Source organism: Passer domesticus, chromosome 6 (assembly GCF_036417665.1).
Source record: "Passer domesticus isolate bPasDom1 chromosome 6, bPasDom1.hap1, whole genome shotgun sequence".
Lineage (NCBI taxonomy): Eukaryota > Metazoa > Chordata > Aves > Passeriformes > Passeridae > Passer > Passer domesticus.
Genome location: NC_087479.1, coordinates 24013651 through 24029963, shown reverse-complemented (window position 1 = coordinate 24029963; position 16313 = coordinate 24013651). Strand labels below are relative to the sequence as shown.

The following is a 16313-nucleotide window of genomic DNA, read 5'->3' as shown; positions in this document are numbered from 1 at the left end:
CTGCTCTAAAGTGACCTATCAGATTGTAGCTGCCCTTTCAGCCTTTTGAATGGTAGAATATATAGGTGACTACAAAATGCAATAGGTAACTCCACTAATACTGGCAAAATAAAGAGCTCTTGATTTGCACTCAGAGTTATTTTCTTCTCTTCAGTGGCAAGAATGCATTGAAATGCTACTGAATTGCAGCATGTATTAGGTGTTTTGTATCTTGTGCCTTTTGTATTCTTGCATTAAAAAGTGTTACTTTAACTGTGAATGGTTGTTGATATACCATAAATAAAGCACATTGCAAAATACTAAATTCAGAGAAATGCATTTAATACATAATCTCTTTTAAAAGTCAGAAATTTTGTTTTCATACAAGCTGCAAATTCAAGATTGAATGGCATTTTGTACTCAATGTAGGATTTTTCAAAATGCACCATTTTCTATTTTTTCCTTCCATAAAGATTATCTGAAGGTCCAAATCAGAGTCACCTGATAGTCTAGTTATTAAGTATAGTACAATTATCACAGAAAAGCTTTGGAAGTTTGGGAAAGTAGAATATATTACTTGGGATATTAAATACTGAATAAAAATAAAGCATATATTAAAGAATTCAAGGAAGCAAATAATATTCAGTAGTCTTCACTTATACAGAAGTACAATATTTAAATGTCGATACTCTAATTTGCATTTCAATATACTACTTTAATACTATTTTTAGTTGTTTAGTGATGGAAGATGACCATTAAAATAGCCACTGAAAACTGCAAAATCAAATTCTATACCAATTTGCATTGCCAAATGGTTGGAGATTTCCCCCTTGAAAAGCCACAACAGATGGAAAAATTGACAGTGAAAACCTGTCACAAACTTTAGGTCTGTATCTAATTTTCCCATGCTAGACTCAACTCTGAATAATGTAGCTAAGAGCCGTGTTTACTGTTAGAACCCTGAGAATGTGTCGCAGCTCTCGTTCATGTCAGGGCAATAGGATATTCCATTAAAAGAGCTGTGTGTTTCTACTCAATATGCAGTGTGAGCTCCCCTTGAGACTAGAAATCAAAATAAAAATAGAGGAAATAGGCAGCTTTTCAACCAACTGAACACACTAAGTTATCGAGTGAATTCTAAGTCATGTTTTTGATACACTGATCAGAATTAGTGCTAAATAAATGCTACATAACACATACGGAACATAGGAGATTTTAAACTAGCTCATTCTGTGCTAGCTCCATACTGAGCTGCTTTTTCATAAATATTGTAATGAATGGTTCACACAGATGAGCATTCAGTCTTGGGCTGTTATTGGAAAATTCACCCATTTGAAGACCTTCAACAAGAAAGCTGGCAGGTTCACAACATAAAGATATAAATATGAACATTCCCCTCAGAATTCAAACATTGAGTACTTCTAAATATTTGTTGTGTAACCATTCATTTCTGGAAAACAGAAAGTATCATTTTATATGTTCACAACAGCCGTGTTTGCTATTTGAACAGAGGTGAAATTGCTCATGTTTGGTAAGTGCTTATTTGTAGTGCTTATTAAAGTCCAGAAGACACTAAAAGTGGTGTGTTGCTCTGCTACAACTTACTAACTAACCCAATAGAATCTTTAGCTTAAAAATCAAAAGTAAATCAAATTAAAGGAAAGGTTCAAAGTCACAATCAGTAACTTGCTCATTCATCTGGCAAGACAACAAAAACACACAACTAAAACCCAGCCACTGAAGATAACAGTAAAGCTCTGGAGAGCTTTTCTGTTGGAATAAAGATCTCTTTTACATCCAAAAGAGATATAAAACATAAGATTCCATTACATTACCTAATTCCGTGTCAGAAAGTAAATCTGCAGAGCATCTGGTGGCCCTTGAAGATCCAGCTTCTCAGACTGCCAAGGGTGGTTCACTCTGATTTTTTTTTTTTTTTTTGAGGGGGAAGATTATCCTTATTTGTAGACTCACACATAAAATGAAAGCACTTGTAAAGAACAGAGGAGAAAATTGGAAGACTGACACCTCACAACTACACATATATTTATAGTTTATGTCTTCAATTTTATAGTGAACGCTTTTTAAAATACCTGTTTGCAGTGTTGTTTGGCATCCCTACAGAAAAAAATAATCCAAAATTTCAATATGCAGTATGAGCTGCAGCTAAAGTTTTTTTAGCTCCCCAATTTCAGCTCCATTCAAAAATAAGAGATTTGTTCATGTCAGGTGGTAAATTTTCTGTCTGGGACAATTCCCTATAACCAAGGAGACTCTGACTCTCATCTGCTTTCTCATTAAATCATTTTATCTCTGTGTGAGAAAATTAGTTTGTACAAAGTGGACATTTGACTGCAGTTAAGAGACACTTGCCACCATAGTTCTCCACGTTATTTTTCCCTAGCATAAACTACAAACAAATTTTCACTCACTCCCTCAGACATGTAGTGCTCACATTTTGAAGGTATCATTTTCATTTCAATGTACCAAAAAAGTGTAAAAACCTCGTTTTTTTTCTTTAAAGACCTGTGTTTTTTTCTGGTAAGTCCTACTCCAGAGCTGCCATCTGCTAGTTCTTTACTGATTGCCATGTCAATACTTTCATAAAAGGAAGCCATTAATGCTAAACTGCCCCATTAACTGAATCATTCATTCAGCAACTGCATACTTTGCACATTGTGTCAGCCAGGAGTTTTTTTTATTTATAAGCTGTGGATCTCAAACCACTATCTCTCAGTGAGCTATCTCCTTTTTGCATCATTTGTGTTAAATGCAGCCTAAAGATGAAGAAATTTTCTAAACAGATTTGGAAGACAAAATTTTGTCAAGAACCTCATGTCAGCTATGAAAACATGAGAAAACAAGCCAGATAAAAGAATGGAAGTAGGGCTGATAATGAGCAGAAGCACACTTTTCCCATCACTGGATCTGATTTTGCCTGTTTGTAAGCGCATAGAAGTTTTAATTTCTTTTCCCTATCCTACACACTTAGGATATTTCACCAGCATTACACAGGAAAAGAACTCCCCAAAAAAAGTGTGATACTGTTCACAGAAAGAAAAGCTCTGTGAGGCTGCTCTGGTACTGTGTTGACTTCTATGTAACCAGGCTTTTGTCCTCGCTTGTCAGAAGAGACAAGAAAAGCTTCTCTGGTAACACTTCAGACGGCAACAGACCTGTTCTAAAACAGGTTGCTGATCCAATTCCTTTATTTTAACATTGTCTGTTGCAGTCAAAAAGAGAGTGTTTTCAAGGGTTATGCACAGTGTGTAGAATGTAACTTTTAGAAGAAGACAAACACATCAGAGGTGTTTTAATAGCCTGCGAGTGTGGGCCAGTGTGGCAAATAAAACAGTTCTGCAGGAGAGGCATGTTCTGACTGTGGTGCACTGAAAGAACCGTTAGTCTTTTAATAGGGCATTGGCTTCTGTTTCTCTCCTCTCCAGTGCCGTCTGAAGCATTAAGATATGGCTAGTTAGGTGATTAATAATAGGAAGCACTCTATCACCTTCAACGAGTTGGAAACTTCTGGATTTATTAGAAAGGTGGGCAATGAAGTCACTACCATCAAATCTACCTTAGAAACTTAACAAGAATCCTTGATCTACTGGTAATGTCACCAGACTGTAACATGACGTGGGAGTGGTCAGGGAAAAAGAAATTTAATATTGCTGCTTATTCATTATGAATTATTATGAAATTTAATATTGCTTAATATTCAAAGTACTAAGACTGAAACATGCATCTTAAAGCTTTTATTAAATGAAGCATAATAAAAAGGGGCAGCACAAGGATTTCTGCATATGCAAGTATGCATTCATTCAAATACTTGTCTGCAGCTTCCCAGAAAGTTCATAAATCCCTCAAATATTTCTGCATTAAATCACTTGCCAACATATACAATGTTTCCATGTTCAGCAAAGAACACTCTGTACATCAACCTTTAGAGTAATAGGAAAGAGAAGAAAAGTTATTGTGCTCTTGGCATACAAATATGCTTTGCCAAGAAAGAAACAAGAACTTTAGGAAAAAGTCCTCTCAATCAGACTCAGGTCTTTACTCCAGGGTCAAATTAACCTTTTTAAGACCCGATTACACGTTCTTTTTTAATTTTTCCCAGGTCATTACTCTTTATGTCCAAATTACATCTCTTGACAAGCTTGAACTTTGCAGCTAGAGAGCAAAATTTCTTCCATAATTAGTTACAGAGTTTTTGCTGCCCATTCCTGTGCAAACACAAATTTAACTGGCTTCCTTCTTTTGCTTCCTATTTCTAATTAGCCAATGCAATAATGCCTTCCCTTTAGCAAATGAGCACTGAACAGTGTTTACTGGAAAAGGCTGGTCCTCCTTCTTATTCCCAGTACAGCTATTTAACCTCTTCTTGTCTTGGCCATGGGTAGAACATATCTCACATTCATATCCTGTTGTCCAGAATACTGTTAGGTAAGTTTGCTTGATACTGAAAAGTATAATTTAAAAAAATTAACCTAAATTAATAATTTAAGAGTTGCATTATAAATATCCCTGTAAATAGCAGGAATTCTTGTCAGCAGTTGCAAACCAGCTACCCAATATTTTTTTTCAGTTATTTGGTTGTTAATAATTAAGCATTACATAACAATGCCAGAAAAAAAAACTTTCATTCTGATAATATGAACAGAAAGAATTTGTGGTTTAAGGGCCTTTCTGAGACTTGGAATATCAGAATTCAGATCTGAGCTCTGCTAATGGCTTATCTTGTGAACCAGCTCTTCTGACTCCACTGAAACTATTTGTGTGTCTAATTGGAGCTGTCCCCACAGCTCAACCACCTGTGTTATGGTCCATACAGACACAGTAGGCAATGGTAGACAGCACCCACAGGTGCAAAAACAATGGGGCTAAGCACCTAGAGGCACTATGAACCAGTTTTATCTTTCCCAACTTTTCAGCTCTGTATGAAGAAATTTCAGAAATATATGAAATTCCAAATCCAAGTATTTTATCAGCTATCTTTGAAATGATGAGAAAATCTTTTTTCCAGATATGTTGCCTTATATACTGATGTATAATCTGTCATTGTTTTATTATATACAGTCCAGGAGAACATTTGTTTAATATGTGAACAACATTTAAAAAGAAATAGCACCTTGACTGAAAACCACTGGAAATTTGAATGGTTGATGAGCATTTAAACTAGTGCTGTGCTTTATTTGTCATTGTATACCAAAAACTCTACAGTGACAATCATCCTGTTTGGGACTCGACTACCCTTAGTGTTTCCAAAACCAGTTTCTACAGAACAGCAAGCACTTTCCCTGGTTCAGTTTAATCCTTTTATCTTTTATCACAAGGCAGTGCCCTACCAAGCCACTGTTGCTTAGCTGCTGATCTTCTAAAAGCTGCAGGTCCTCTTCTTTAGAACTTCACCTTTTCTAGCATTTCCCATTTGCATGTACATAGCTTATCATAATCATGTGTGGGAATTTTCCTCTTCTCTGATTGATTAACATTGTGTGTGATTCATCCTATTGCTCCAATCAATCAACATTTCACATTCTAATCTTCCCAAGTGCCTGTAGTTTTCCTGCCCTTGGTTTTGTTTTTTATTTTTTTTCCTGAAAATTGAATAAGGGCATTCTCTATTCTGCTGTCCAAACCTTTAATGAAAACAAGTAATACTTAACTTGAGAAACTTTGCTTTGCTCCTCTTTTCAGTTTGTGGACAATAGATAGCTACTCTCAGTATGAATTTTCAGCCACTTGCCTACACATTCTGTAACCCCTCTGTATCTCAGTTATGAAAATGCTGTGCAAGAGAATCAAGTTCTATTGAAAGTAAATTTGCTTCCTTCTCCACAAAGCATGTCCCTCATATTGTAAGAAGAAATTAGGTGGTTTAAAGTTCATTAATTCTAAACAACAGAGATACTAAAAATATATTAAGTTTTTTTAAGGCCTTGGAAATGGCCACTTGTTGTGACTGAGTGAAAACTGGTCTTGAAATTGCTACCAGATATGTAAACCAAAAGAATTATGTGTTTTCCTTACCTTATCTGAGTTAGATGAAGCCATTTCATCAAGGTACTTAGAAGAATCTAGACAAACTTTGATGACTAATCTCAGCAGTTGCCATGATTGCACCATTGATTTCTGGTTATTGAGCAAAATCTTATCAGTAGACAAATGCTGTAGGTGCCTTTGTAACTTAAAAAGGATAGGTATACACAGTAACAATTCTACTGGCTTTTTATCACACATTTCATTATGTCCCCTTCCTGATAACCATTGAACTTAAAAATAGGGAGTCATATTGATATATCTAGAGCCATATTTTGCAATAAACCTTGAAGAAACCGCCAAGTACAATCACACACTTTAGGATTTATTATTAGAAAAATATTCTGTCTGTGGACCATTTCTTTTATTAGCAACAATACTTGCAACTGCAAAAGTTAGTTTGAGTTGTCTTCTTTTGTCTATTGCATTTTGAAACTTTTGACTGCTCCTTTCTTTGTCCACAATGTTTATTTCTGAAGCAGCCATCACTCAAAGCCAGGAATCAGAGAGCTGGCTTTACTTTCTGTCACTTAACTGCTCAGTTTTGCACATCACCCTAAATGGGTTCTGCCAGAGCTTCTTATACATCCATTTATCCATGAGTGTGTGCAACTGCTCCCTCTTTGTGCATGATTCAAGCAATCTCTGAGGCTGCTAGTGCTCATTTTTCTTTATCCCAAATTGTGTAAACACAAGTTTTATTTCTTTAGAGGTCATGGAACTGCTCGTCACCTACATCAATCAGTATTATAGGCAGAGAAATAAAGTCTGCATTGTACTGTGGATACAATTTTTTGTTATTACCTGTCCCTGCAAAAAGCTGCATATGAAAAGATGAAAGTGGATATTCTGTGCAGAGCCAGAAGAGGGAAATATGGATGAATCTTTGAAAACTCTTGATATTAGCCTAGAATAAACAGGATGCAATTTTTTAAAATATTCAGTTTTGTGTTTCTAACAAGTACAAGTTTCTAACATGTACAAGTTTAAAAACCTGCCTCCCCAGTTTTGAAAGAGTAGCAAACATGACAAAAGTTTTTCTATGGAAAGACTCCTTGAACCAGATTTTGAAAAGTCTGAAATTGTTACTTTTCTGTCTAGTAAGTGTTATTTTTCTGCCTAGTAACCTGTGTTGCTCACACACAGAACACTTTGAGTGCCGTATCATTCTCACTGTGAGGTGCAAACACTTTGTGACATGCTGCATTTGGATGACCACTTTAATTAGTCATTTTAATAGCAGACTGGCCACTACAGTGAATAATAAACACCTTCTCATCTGCTGGATTTCAAAGACAAGAAGGCATGTTGTTCCCTCCCAATCTCAACTCTACACACCTGCTAATCTATCTATTTTTCTTCTTGTCTTCCATCAATCTAAAGAACACAATAATTCCTGTCACTAAATAAGCAAGATAGGAGCAATAAGGACAGAACAACATTGCTGACTGTGGTGGTAAGAGAGAACCTATCAAACCATCCACAGCAGACATGAGGTAAAAGAAGGTTCTAGAAACTCCCACCTGGTTCAAAGCCAACATATACATTTTGATTCCTTCATCTGTCAGGTTTAATATTCAGTTTCACTTCAGCTGTATGTGAGTAGTAACATTATACCAAACTTTCCAGGTACATACAACAAAATCACTTTGTCTCCAAAGGAGGTGGTTCCCTGCAGTTGCTGTCTATGCTTTTGGCAGGAATTCACTGACCTTGACTGTAAACACCTTGTAGCAAATTGATCACTGCCATAGAATTATTTTATTATTTTTTTCTAAAATTCACGTATTGTGGAAGTCTTATAAACTGTCAGGAAAGGATCAAAGTAAATGCATCAAGTTAAATCATCTATGTTTACTTTGTCTCTACTATTATACTATAAAAATTAAGAGGACTGCATATTTAAGAAAAAAAGTCTTGGAAGGTGTGAAGTCAAATAATTCATGCATTACTCAAACTAAGCAAAAGAAAGCCCATTTTAACTTTCATGTATTAAAATAGGATGAAAACTTACAATAAGAAAAAGCGATACTAATTGTCTCAGTCCTTAATCCAAATCCAGTGGGACACACAAAATAGTAAATGAAAAAGTATTGAAGATTCAGATTTAAGTACAATTGTTAATATGTTAGAATTGTGGCTGTTATGAAGTTATAGTCTAAAGCTGGATACATGTAGAAGGATGCTCTTCTCAAAAGATATGGTACTTGATACTAATTTTTTTGGAAGTGCAACCACTTTCTCTTCTCTTTCTGAGAAGATTTGTGAGTTCAGTTCTAGTGTTGTATAGCAAGAATTCTGTGTCTATTCAAGCCCCTAGCTAAGAAAATTGATCAATAAATCAGATATCAATCCCGATATACAGTGTTGATAATTTAGATCTTCCCTCCTGAAATCCACACAGGTTGTTTTTTTCATAAGTGTGGGTTTGGGTTTTTTTTTTGGTTGGTTGGTTGGTTGGTTGGTTGGTTGGTTGGTTGGTTGGTTGGTATGTGGGGTTTTTATTATCCTTGCCTCATCTTCTTAAAGTAAATGACAGAAAGATTTCATACAAATCCTGCATCTTAAATATTCTATCTATGGAGTGAAGAAAAAAATCATGTGAAGTGCTAACTGTCTTTGGCAAGTGCAGTTTTCACCAGGCTCAACAGGATATTGTGACAACGCAGCAGTGGCAACACAAAACATCAGAATTTAAAAGAATGAGATAATTTTCAATACAAAAGATAGAACATTGAGTCTTTTACCTCAGGAAATGAGATTAAGATTTTGTCCAAACAAATCACAACCTGACAACACATCATCTGAAAGCACTTTGATAGCATTCAGTGAAGAGTCTTGGTAGCAGCACTGGAAATCACAGCCTCAAACTAGAGGAATTCAGGCACTGAAAGAAAATGCTTTCTTCTTTTTACTGGTTTGGTTTTTTGGTTTGGTTTGGTTTTTTTTGTTTTTTTTTTTAAGGAACAAAAATTTTAGTTTTTTCACAGGAACATAGCTTGGGAAGCTGGATCATTAAACAGTGCAGAACAAATGAGCAGAGCAAGAAGGAATCAGTGAGGACTGGAAATACTTGTCCATGGCAGAGAGATGGAGCAGGTGTCTTTGAGAAAGCAAGAGAGAGATCAGGTGGAACATTCTCTGTAGCTGTAACTTGCACAGCATGGGAGAAGCTGGATCATGGGAGGAAAAAAGAGCTACGTGCTAATGTTTGTCCAAAGTTCTGCTTGTGGCTAAATGTGTTTCCCTCTTGTCTGCCTTTGCTTCTGCCTGCATCTCCAACATGGAGTTATTTCCTAGCCTAAATAACTGCTGCAGGGAATGCCTTTTCTGAGGCAATATAATCACATCTTTGTTAGGTTTTTATATAAGGACCAAAAAGAGAAGCTATATATGAATCAAAAAGGCAGCTAGCAAGAAGTTGAAAACTGAGCATCCAGAATTTAAAGTAATCTTCTGAGCAGTTTTATTTAACATATTCCTCATGCTGGAAGAACCTACTTTCTTTTTTGGTTGTTGTCTTGTCAGTTTGGAAAGCAAGTACTTGCTTTTTCATTTAGCCCTTTAATACAATTAATATCTCACTACATGAATTTTAAAACCAGACTAAAATATATTCTTTCCTGCATAGACTTTACAGCTGCTGGCTCGAGCCAGGCTTCTCAAACTTGCATCTTTCTTCTATTTTACTTATGAATTTCAGATTTCAAGATATTATATGGATGCAGGTTGAAGTTGGCATTGACATTTGTGGGTTTGCAGGACTATTATTACCTTTCAGATGCTTACAAGTGAAGAAGACTGGATAATTTCTTCTCTACAATCATGAATTTCTGCCAAGACTTCAACATAGCAACATTCATGAAGATAATTGGTTTAATAATGATAACGAAGTTAAAATAACCTTGTATTCTTCCACATAAATAATATTTTAGTACAGAAGTATAAATTCAATAATAAAGCTAACACAATATTTAGTATTTTTAAACAGAATTAAATAGAATTTTGATTACAAGCAAAATCAGGAAGACTCTAAGTGTCAATACTCTTTCTCCTTTCAGCTTTGATGCAAAGTATAACTTACTGCTGAGATGTACTAAGCAGCCCAAAGCAGGAGAGAGCCCAGGGCCATTGCTCCTTATTAGCATTTTTTGTCAGTCATCTGATGCATTTCAATGAACTTCTAACCTCTTACTGTCAAAGAGTTTGGATATATCTATCTGTTCCTCTAAATTTTATGCAAATTCCTGATCAATTCTAGGAATAGATTACACAGGTAAGGGGACTCCCATTTCTGGTACTGTTTGGCTGTCTTTTCAATACTCTTTTACATAAGCAAAGGTGAATTATAAGTCTGAATAACCATTAAAACAAGAGACAGTCCATGTGATTACTTTCTCCAAAAAAAACTATGGAATTAAAACCCTAAATAATATTTGCTATTACTTATTGGCTCTACCAATCGAAATACAATACTTGATTTTAGCTACAGTCAAGTCAGAATTCCTCTTTGAGCTAACTTTTAGGTATTTTTTATTAAAAATTAGTGAACCTATCAATATACACAGATATTCATCCCTGGGCAATGTTAATAATAATGATCTTATTCTACAACTACAGGAAAAAACCCACAGATAAACGGGTTTTGATTCTAGTTATGGAAACCTATCTTCACACACCAGAGCTTCCTCTCATATGATACATGCTCTTTTACTCATCCTGATGGCCCTTCCCTGGGCTCACTCCCATTTCTCCATGTTTCTCTGGTACTAGAAGGCCCAGAACCTATCCCAGCACTGCAGGCAGGGTACAACCAGTGCTGCAGAAACAGGAGTAGTCACCTCCCTTGGCCTCCTGGGCACATTGTGATGCTATGCCATGCACACCTTTCAGTAACAGCCGACTCTGCCAAATTAGTTTTTGATGCAGTAATTTTCACCTTCTCCTTGCATAAGCAATATTTCTATTTCTGTACTTCTACAGATAGAAATAAAGTATGTTAGGTCATCTAAAAAATGAAACAACTCAGACAAATCATTTTTTCCATCTCCCACTTTTCTCCTTTAGTCACCAATATTTTTTAAGCAACTTCTCTGAGATTCCTAGTGTGTAGCTCTCTGCTGAATGCACAGTTTTAAGCACTCAGCTGTTCACAGTTTTTCAGCTCCTTGATGATAAAAACCATATTTAGCTTTGTGAGTCATGTGGAAAGACCTACCAGCCAAGATACTTTATTCTTGGGAAGGTGTCTCTAAAATTGAGACTTACCAAATTGAAGGCTGGAGATTCACTTCTGTGTTGCTCCAGACATGGTAATGAAATGCTGATTAGACCTTCCTTGGATTTTGAAAGCCTGGCATTTGAGAAGTCCAGAAGATATTCTAGGTTCAAACATAGTGTACTCAGTCATGCAACTTCAAACTATTCATGAGTAATTCCACAAAATATTGAAACTCTTAAATCATTGTCTGTTATTGTCATTTTACTTTGAGAAAACAGATTCTACAGAGTGAGTTAGCTATTGCACAAAGTTTAATCACATTTTCCCATCTTTTTTTTTTCTCATCTCTCTTTTCTTATTTGTTTGAGGGACTTCTTACGTTTTGGTCATCATTTCCTTGCAGCAGGATTTTAAGCATCTCCAATAGCTTTAAAATTATAGTTTTGAATTAGAAGGTATACTGGAGAAGCCAGGAATAAAAATGCTCAGCAATTGAGATAAAATCATTCAAATGAGTATTCTGTCACCATAGTAACCTTTCTTCCAGAAATTTGCACAGGGAAAAAACCCAACATGCTATACAGGCATGAAAGTGCATCTAATTACGATTTATTCATGATGCCAGTGATGAGCACTTGCACATAAAATGCACTGTGCTGATGGTATTTGGGTTTTTCTTGAGTAAAAGTCTTATAGACTAGTCCTAATACATTAAATATTTTTTTCCAATACAAAGTTGGAATACCTGTTTTAGAATACATAAACTAAATCATAATATCACATTTGTCAAAGTGCATATCTCTATCCTACAATTATTTTCTTGTAAAATGCATAAATTTGTCAGCTTAATTATTCAGTATTATCAAATATTAATTAAGATACCTCCTCCCTCTTACATAATAAATACTGCTACTTTTCCTGAGCCTGCTTCTTTCAGAGCTATTCATTTTCAGCAAGGGTTGTAGAGATAGATTTAGCCTTGATTTGAAACATGATCTTATAAAGACTTGTGCATATTCTTAATATCAGAGGTGGATTTATTAAAAAGGTCTGTACCTCCTTGCTGCATAGGGCATAAATTAACAAAAGACAAGGTACTTTTCCTCCAGGAAAAAATGGCAATATGTTCAATGTGCACAGACAAGTCTTCAAATTAAATTCGACTTTTCAGAGAATTCAACATGTTCTGTTAAAAAGGTCATTTGAAAAGGACATTGCATACTGGCAAAACAGCATTGTTTAAACAGTGTGAAGGAAGATGGCACAGCTTAATATATTATTCAAAGAGCACAAGTAGTATATTTCATGGTTAAAACTTTCTAATTCAACCTGTAAGAAAAACATATTAATGAATATCTTTTAAATTATATTGTTTGCAGGACATCATCACAGCCTAGATAGACACATTTTAGGACCGATCTTTTCCCACATAAACTGAGAAGTTCCAATGAAGATATATGCAGTCTCATAAGAATCAATTATGAGCCAAAGTTTTTCTGAACTTATCAATTGCCAGATTTTACATTTGCCTTCTGTGCCTATTTAAAAGAAAAGCAATAAAGTTTCCTACAACATGTCCACAAACTGTATAAAAAATTCCAAAATTGTTGCAGTCTCATATGGCTTTTAGAAGGAACAAAATGCTTTGAAAATATAAATCAAGTGAATCTTTTGAAGTGGATCTATAATTTAAACACTGTAGCAGTATTAAACATCAAAAATCTCCTCCAAACATCTCAGAAATACATTATCTTCTCCTAGCATGCCTAACAAGTCCTTAGACCCACCAATTATATTTTGCACTTATTAAAGTGCAACAGAGAGGCTGTAGCTCCGTGGCACTTTTCTTCCAAGAGATTGGTTAACCAATGCTGTACCCAAGTTGGATGGGAAAAGGACAAAGCCTGGCCACATTCTAGTGCCTGAGCAACTGGTAGGATTAAGGCTAGTCCCATATCAGAAAACAGAAGGACTGAATAAAAAAAAGGCAAAAGACAGATCTGTCTTGCTGTGAGCTTCAACCAATGACAATGATAAGAGCTTCTCTGCTATGAGCTTTGTGAGGGGTTGTGGTTAATTCACCTGTTCTCTGTAAAACGGTGAAGGGAGAACTTGGAGAGAGAAAAAACAACAAAAGGGCAAGAACAGTAAATGGGTCTGAAAGCACAGATAGGATTCTAGAGAGAGGCAAAATGGCAACTTTCTGCATAGCTAAGGGAAGGAAAAAAAAAACCCAAGCATTCTGCTAAGATGGAAGAAGATGTGTTATGCTGTACAGCATGCCTCCAGAGAAGAGAACCTATGTGGTAAAAATCAAAGAAACTCATAACACCAATGTAGGATTAAGAAGTAGACATCTTTATTCAGCCAGATGGACCAGGGGATATCTCCTCCAAAATATTGTGCATGATGAATTCCTGTTTATATACTGTATGGTACAATACATATTCATTTATTGTCCCGGAATAAACATACATATGATAATCAATTTCCTGTAACCATTAACATAATTTCCCTCCCTTTTATGAATGCATTTTTCTGTCCTGGGGATCCCTTTGGTGGTCCGTAGTGATCAGTCTCTCTGATGAAGTGAGTTCAAAGGGAGGCAAAACATGATGAATAGCAAGAAAACCTAGTATCATAAAAATTATAACCAAGGAGTTAGGTCAGCAGTTGAAAGAGCCTGGACCAACTTTAAAACTAATGATGAAAGCTAGGCCATGCTGTGAATCAGGTCATTCAGTATGCTAGAAGACAATTCACTGGGGGAAAAAAATTATGCAGTATAAATAAGGTTGCAGAACAGAGAAGTCATCAACCCTTGTGACAGGGGTTGGAATAGCTGACACAATCCAGATTGTGCCAGGTCATATCTGTCAGCTTGTCACAGGAATGCATTGCTTTCCTCAATAAAAAGAGTCAGTGAAGGTAACACTTCCCAAAGTAAGCATAAAACTGGTGACAGTGGAATGAATGGCATAAGGAGACCAATTTATCTTCAGACCAACTGCAAGTTGTAGCTCTTTAGTAGTAAGGTTGCAGTACAGTGGATGTTAGGGAACCTCAAGAATGACTTGAAAGCCTACAAAATCAAAGCCTGCAAAGACATTGTAAGGATATTTACACATTCACCAGATTTTGAAACAACCCACTGTTAGACAACAATGATAAGTCTGACAAAAAAGCTTACTGTTTCTATTGGCTAAATCAAAAGCATCTAAATTTGAAGTATGCGCTTTACAAAATTTTAATCTGGTGTATAAGTCCTTTAGTAAAGGGAGCTTTGAGTTTCAACAGAAAGCAACAGAAAACTTCTTGAAAATGAATGATACAAAACACCACAGTGTCCTTGTCAAACAATTGGACACTATTTATTAGAACAAAGATTTTTGCATTGGGTCTATTTGAAGAATTGAGGTGCAGTCAAATGAACTGTTAAATAAGAGATCATCAAAGCAGTTTTGGAACTGTTATTTGGAGACCATTAAATTAGGGGGCTTTATGAAGTGCTCTTGTTTTAGGAAGATTCTGACATGATGCATTTTTTCAAAATTAAAATTTGTCTGATACCAGCATTTTTATATTTCATGTTATACTGCACACAATCATTCTAGCAGGACTTGAATGAAGCTATAAACAACAGGAGGAATATTGCTACACAATGCAACTGCTAAGAGTTTCAGCATGCCCTACAGGATGATTATATCATTAGTAAAATAATTTTTAAAAGGCACACATTTTCAAAAATTTTAATTTTAACTATTTTTTAGCAAAATATTTTCAGAAATCGTATTTTGTTGGTTTTTTTCATGAGAAGTTTAAAACACTTTTATTTTCTCTCTAGACAGGGACAGACAGCAGCAACAACTTCCTGGGAAGTAACCATTCTGTTCTTCACTGAATTCTGGCGGCAAATGCCACCAGAATTACTTCAGACTCTCTCAGTAACCATATTACAAAAGGTACTTGGAGCTTCAGCGTCAGAGTGTTAGACCATAAATATCATCTTTGAATATGATAAAGAAAAAGATCTTATTTGAATATCATCTTCTGTGCCAAAGGGGATAAAGCATCCATAAGCAGGTGGTATGTAAAAAATTTGAAAGTAAAATTAGAATAATCAGAGACAGTACTGACAGCTTTCTTTCACAGCAGTGAAGTGCTGTGTCTAGTGAGGGAGGATTCCACTCTCTGGCTTTTTTGCAGTTTAGGAATTTCTGTTCCATTATCACAAATAGTATCTATGTTATGAAATGAGCTCTTCATCTCTTTTCTGGAGCAGTGACTGCAAAATCAGGCACTTTTAATATCCATGTTGAAACAGAGGTAGGATGACAGCTTGTTTTTCATCTACCTGAATAGCATCAGATTCTGTGTCCCCATATTTAAAGGTTATCAGAGTCCCTTGATGAGTTGTTTGAAACATCAGGCTAAGTGCATGCTTTCTGAGCACAAGTATAACTAGGGTGTTCTGCCTGACCCAGTGAGTCTTACTGCTCTGTTGAAATCACCATTCAAAAAAAAATTACTAGAAATATGGAGACTAGTAAGGAAACAAAAATAAAAATTATACCATTTAAAAATTGTGGAAAAAATTGTGTCATATCATAATAGCCAACAACACACTGATCAGAGATTCAAGATCACATTCCATTTTTGCCTCATACATTGCACAAGTCTTCTGTGATTTGGATTCAAAGAACTACTGTTCTGAGCATCTCTTGTCCTTGCTCCATCTTGACTTGCAAATTTAAATACATTATTTTTCTTCAACATTTCTGCCTTACACACTTAAAAATCCCCATGTATTCTTTTCTGTTTTACTGAATGCCAGTGACAACTCTTATTTTCATTTCATATCAGAACAAAAATTCTGTTTGTCCAGCTAGTGTTAACCAGATTTTAATACCTAATACTTGTTAGAATATCCCAAATAATACACTGCAAACAGTGAAATAAAAAAAGTCAAGCTAGTTATTATACTCCATAGCAATCCTGAGACTTTCACTAAGTGCTTTATATTAACATTTTGTCTGCATTTACATAAAAATTGGGTTTTCCCTTCTGTTTC

General features: G+C 35.5%; 1 long non-coding RNA gene across 1 annotated transcript in view; it reads left to right on the top strand.

Moving 5' to 3' along the window:
- Positions 1 to 15207, top strand: part of LOC135302903 (uncharacterized) — a 66259-nt gene extending 51052 nt beyond the window's left edge. The window contains exon 4 of the long non-coding RNA XR_010364455.1: positions 15087 to 15207. This is a non-coding gene — a long non-coding RNA (uncharacterized LOC135302903). The remainder of the gene's footprint in view (positions 1 to 15086) is intronic.
- The last annotated feature ends 1106 nt before the right edge of the window (positions 15208 to 16313 follow it).